Genomic DNA, 6,315 nt, shown 5'->3' on the forward strand with positions numbered 1-6,315 from the left:
AGAGCGAGGAGGAGTAAGAAAAAAAGGACAAAGGGAAGTAGAGAAAAAAGATCTCATAGTAACGGCAGAAAAAAACAGGAAGTCAATAGAACGGCAATCTTCAACCACAACTGGAAACGGAATTACAGTACTAGATTCCTGAATCTTGCAAACAAACGGCTCTTTTCAGAGCTATGTTTTTATTGGTGAATAATAAACAACGTTTAATGCATTATATGTCGTAGATTCGGTTTTATTTTAAATTTTGAAGCGTTTCGAATATACAATTTAGAACGTCGTTTAGAGTAAAAATTGATTTTTCGATTATTTAATAATTTAAATTTTATGTAAATTTCAAATAAATTTTTTACTAATGTAGATATATATAAGTTGTTTTTTTTTGTATATATAGACCTAAACATACGAAATTTTATGTTTAATAAAGAAGATTTAAGAAGCGAGGAATGTAAAACAGAATATTTATGTTAATATTTATGAAATAACTTTAAAGAAACAGAGCAATTGTGACATGGTTACAATGCCGAGCTGAAATTTTTAATCATATTTTTAATATACCGGTCTTTAATTTAAAATATATGCTCTCCACCACAAATTATTAGTGTCCCCTTGTACAGTACATCATTCTTTTCCTTTAACAATGGAGTCGTGCCGGTCATTTATCTAACTCCTTTCAGGGGAAATTTTTGAATTAAAATAACGTCACGTCCGGTTTGCATCGGAAGTTCTTGTATAGTTAACCGGGAGAAGGTTTCCACACCTGATCTCGTCTTTTATTTATCTAACTATATTCTCGAGATTAGAGAAAGACAGACGGACGGACGATAGTGGGAATTTATAGGTCTACAGTTTTTAAATTGCAGCCAAACCAAAATGCATTTCGGACTTTTTTGGAGTCCCTCTTCAGTTGTGGTTTGATAAATTCCAGGTGGTTATTAATTAATTAAACAAGTCTCTCTATTTGGAACTGTCGATTGCTTGAAGGAATAACCCAATGAAATTAAAATAGGTACACTTACTATTTAAGAAGGGGGACAAGAATAGAACTGAAAAACATTGCCAATAGCGAGCCCCGTAAAGTTTTAAATGTAATATGTAATACAAGAAAAACGAATTAAGGTGCAAAAACTGATCGCATATCGTTATTTATTGGAAAATGTCACAGTGAACGTGGTTACGCTATCGCATGGCGTTGAGGATCCAGTTCAGGTTCCACAATACCGGTACATTTCCATTGTGATGGACTTCGGTACATATCGGTATTCCAGGCGGTGTACTAAACTGCGGAATATAACGTCTCAGGAGTGATGCTCCGCATATGTTATGGTATGCTATCTTTTAAAGCACTTAGGTTTGGGACACCTCCACGATACACATTTGATTACAGCAACGATTGAAGCAACAGACCACTCAGCGTTCTCTACCGGCAACCTTTTTCTTCTTTCATTCTTCGTTCCCCTTCTTAAATAATAAGTGTACCGATTTTGGTTTTATTTGATTATTCCTTCAAGCTACCTACAGCTCCAAATAGAGAAACTTATTGTATAACCACGAGGTATAATAAAACAAAATATATAAAAATTACATTAAAAAGGTTCAAATAACCATGAAGACCCTAGAATTAAAAAAAACGATGTTTTCTTATATGTACTGTATAATAAATTCCATCTTTGTTCTCTTTTTCCTTTATAATCGATTCAACCGCAGATAACAATACACATAATTAACAACAGTTAATGGCAAACTACAATAGGATTTAGAAGTAAAAGTGAGTTGTTTATCTCACATCGAAACCTCTGGAGAATTGACCAGAGTTCTCGATGTGATTTATTACAGCAAAATATTTAATCCGTTATTATAAACATTTACAATCATTAACTGCAGCAGCAACAACTATCAATGTACGGTACATTAATTTTCATATTAGAGATGTTGCGGCCGTCGTATTAAGCCCAAAACGACCATCCGCCCAGACGGCGGACGGTCGAGCGCCGCCATCTGGCAATTCTAGACGGTTGATAATGGCATTCGCTACGCTATGGCGAGTAGAAGATCGGTTTAAACTTCATGTTTTTTTGTGTTTGGGTTTAAAATTATAATCTATTTTATTAAAATAATGATTATTTAAACATTTACGAATAATAGTGTAAAGAAACAAACGATTTTAATCCAGAAATTATTTAATTATTCAATTTTTTAGCAAGTGATGCGAAGTGCCTATATAATTTACATATATTTGTCTTCATAATAGCTTATCATAAGGTAGGTTTGTACTTTCACGGCATCTGCTACCATCGACAGCGTAATACGTTGGTAAATTTTCTAAAAATTAATTTTCCGATTCCCCTTTTTCTCGATTCCCCTTTTCCTCTTCCCCTTTTTCTCGGTTGCTTCGACCCAACACTTGCTCGCGAGTATCTCGACAAAGCTCTTTCTCTCTGTCGACATTCCACCCTGTTGTTTATCATCGCGCCGCATTTGTTTTACAATTCGAAAAAGTTTTCGTCCCATCTGAGTTCTGTCATTAACACACCCTCTTGACCCGATTCTATCTTCGAAACTTTCCGACGTAAAAGTTTCGTAATTAGTCGTAATTTCGACGCGCTTTTACGACCCTCACACATAAGTAAACTGTATGTGAGCCGCTCATTTGCCAAAATGATAAGTTCATAAAAGAAAAGATAGAAAATATGTACAGTATTGATAAATTTTTATACATTTCTTATTTAACGGCCATAAAAATTATTTCTATTAATGATGTCTCCAAACTTCAACGAATTTTTCGCAGAAAAATAACTTATCAGAAAACTTTCGTCATTGCTTATACAGTGGAACCTCGGTATACGACCTTAATCCGTTCCTGGTGTTTGGACTTATACCGAATAGGACGTATACCAAACCAACCTTTTCCATAAGAAGTAATGTAAAAATGATTAATCCGTTCTCATGTAAAAAAATGGCTGGCTTTAAGCACCTCGCTTTCCTCGCTAGTTTCTGCTTGATTTTTCATAAGATCAGCATGTATCCTTTTAACTTTCTCGCAAATAATTTCTTCCGATACGCTGTCGCCGGCACACTGTTTTTCAGTTATCCAAAGCAAAAGCAATTTCTCGACATGATCTAATGTCTTCGATCTCTGTTTAGAAATTGATTTAACCCCTTTCGCAACGTTAGCAAATTTAATAATGTCTTTATTTTTCACGATTGTCGATATCGTCGTTCTCGGAATACGGAATGCAACAGTTAAATCTCGTTAAATCTCGAACACGCGTGCCACCTTCATATTTCTCAACAATCTCTTTTTTCAGTTCCGTTGTGATTCTAGTCATTTTTTTATTTTTCTGTTGCCCTTTTGCAATTCATGATTAATAAAAATAATAAAATGTTACTTACAAATTAAAATCAGAAGAAATTTAACAAAGTTATAAACCGTAGCACCGCGAACGTCTAGTCTAGTGTAGTACACCGATAGTGCTACTTGTTCATAGATGGCGCGTATAATTGAATTAAGTCGTATACCGAACAAAAGTCGTATACCGAGCAAAATTTGTTTCGTCCAAACAGGACGTATTCCGAATTGGACGTATTCTAAAGCAGACGTATACCGAGGTTCCACTGTACTTGTTTTCGTCGCGGAGTGTCCCTCCGCGACGAAAACAAGTACAGTAATACTTCGACTTACGCTACCCCGACTTACGCGAACCTGGAGTTACGCGATTTTCAAATCTCGTCAATTCCTCTTTTGTTTCAGCGCCACGCAACTCTCGATTACTCACTCCCTCTCACTATTGTTCGGCTTCATGTTCGGACTTGTTGCGCGGAATCGACACACAGCTACAATTTATTTTGTGTTATTTATTTCTGTGTTTGTTATATCTACGGAGACTTGAGAGACTCTATGTGGTGATTTCTTGTAACCGTGAACAAATCAAAAGACGAGATAAGATTAACGAGAACATTTATTAGCTTACATNGCGCGGAATCGACACACAGCTACAATTTATTTTGTGTTATTTATTTCTGTGTTTGTTATATCTACGGAGACTTGAGAGACTCTATGTGGTGATTTCTTGTAACCGTGAACAAATCAAAAGACGAGATAAGATTAACGAGAACATTTATTAGCTTACATACTTCCGACTTCGATTTTACACAAATTGCGAAATTATACCCCGACTTACGCGAATTCGACTTACGCGGTTATCGCTCGGTCCCACCTATCGCGTAAGTCCGAGGTATCACTGTATAAGCAATGGCGGTGCACACTCGGTAAGTAATCCTACAATTTTTTGTTTATAGCGTAGTTTATACGGATTATTCCCCCCAAAAAAATATACGTATTTTGGAAATGTTGAGTAGAATTAGTCTAGAATCGATTAATTTTATAGAAGAAAACCTTTCAAACAGCCGTAGTCCGTAAACTTGACACGTGTCCGGCTGTGATTGGAAGGACTCGTAAGAAATCGAATTCCTAAGAATGGAACGTATCTATGATCTTATAGGGGGGTCGTGGTTAAAAATATAAAAATCTTTAAAAACAAAATATGATAACAGATGGCGCCTCTAAAGTTTTAAATACTGCCCGTTATTTTTCTCAGCGTTATTCATTTCTTCGTTTATTTTTAAAATCGATCGCACAAACATTATCGCACAGATCTTTCAATGACACAATGATGACGTCATGTTTTAAAATATCAATACATGTACTAAAAATTTTTATTAATATTAATTTTAAGCTAATGCATAAAAATTTAATACACAAAAAAATTAGTTTTAGGCTATAGCAGTGAGTCGAATTACATAGAAGCAGGTTTACGTGATTTTTTGATTAAGTTCATTTCAAAGTTAAAAATCCGACAACGAGTTGCTTAACTTTCCCGGCAGCATTTAAAACTGTATTTGGCACTATTGTTATGATAATTTATTTTTTAAATTTTTTATATTTTTAATTCTTCTAAAATAACAAGGAACTTAATTTTGAGGGTAGGGATGAGTTTTATAAAAAAAATTGTAAATGCTAATAACGAGTAAAATCGTTATTAAGCCCGACTCTACTCGTCCCCCTTTATCTCCACATTCTGTCGAGCTTTAATTACTAAAATTTAAAATCATCAATCCACCTAATACACGAACCTTCCTGCAAGATTTCAAAAAATTTCGACAAAAAAGCACAACAGTTATTAAGCTTCAAAAAGAATGAAAAAATCGCGTTCCCCACACACAGACTAACATTCATACATACAGAAATAACCCCGAAGTTTTTTGCATTTCTCTATATTTCAAAGTCCCTCGAGTCCAAAAATGTAAAAAAAAAATTATCTGTCCGATTGCCACATTTTCCCTGTGTTATATATAACAGAGACGGAAAGTAAAAATTGCAACTTTTTAAATGTTTTTTTAACTTATTATTGTAACTAAATTTTATTTTTACATCTATCCAATGGTTGATATTATTTCCAAAAAATAAGAAAAAAGATTCTAGACTATAACCGCATCGCAGGCACGAGATGGAATCCAGGAAAGCTACTATAAAATCTTTTTCGGGATATTTCGGGCTCTGATCCTCACTTCCTGACGCTCTCATTGCAAGCCTGGCCAAACCCACGACTACTTGAAAAAACGTTCTCTTGGTTCCCAAAAGTTGGGAAGAGTAAAATAGTATTAAGATTCTACACTATAAATTATAAGAGAAATACTTAATTTAAAATTAGTCTGTTAGGATAAAACATAATACATTATAGAAAAATAAAGACGTAAATTAATTGAAATCTAAATGAATCGCAGCTACAGATTATATAACATAAATTTCACTAAAATCTTAGCATAAATTAGATCAAGTTAATTAAAAAATTACAAAATAGAAGGAAAATACATTATTAATCGCTTATTAATTCATGTAGTTTTACTCATTATATATATATGTGTATATATATAATCTATATCTATATCTATATCTATACTACTATATAAAGAGACAACGTATTTTTCGTTTGTGACCACTACTGAACCAATCGTTACCATTTTAACTGTAGCATCTTTATAACCCCCGGAATGTTTACCACTAACCAAACCTGCAGATTTTTTTGTTAAACATTCATATAAATTAAAAGATATCATCTAGGGTTAAGGCTTTTATGTCCAACAGATGGCGCTACGAGTATGACGCCCTAAGTTTGCTTTTCTGTGAGGATGAACTAAAGCAGATCATCTTCTATCTATCTATATAAATAAAAATGTAATGTTCGTTTGTTCCTACCAATTCCTTTGAAATTTTCACACAATTCGATTACGCACGTGTTTTTATATAATATACATGTC

The sequence above is a fragment of the Centruroides sculpturatus genome, unplaced genomic scaffold (assembly GCF_000671375.1).
Source record: "Centruroides sculpturatus isolate CEXI.00-Female unplaced genomic scaffold, Cexi_2.0 scaffold229, whole genome shotgun sequence".
Lineage (NCBI taxonomy): Eukaryota > Metazoa > Arthropoda > Arachnida > Scorpiones > Buthidae > Centruroides > Centruroides sculpturatus.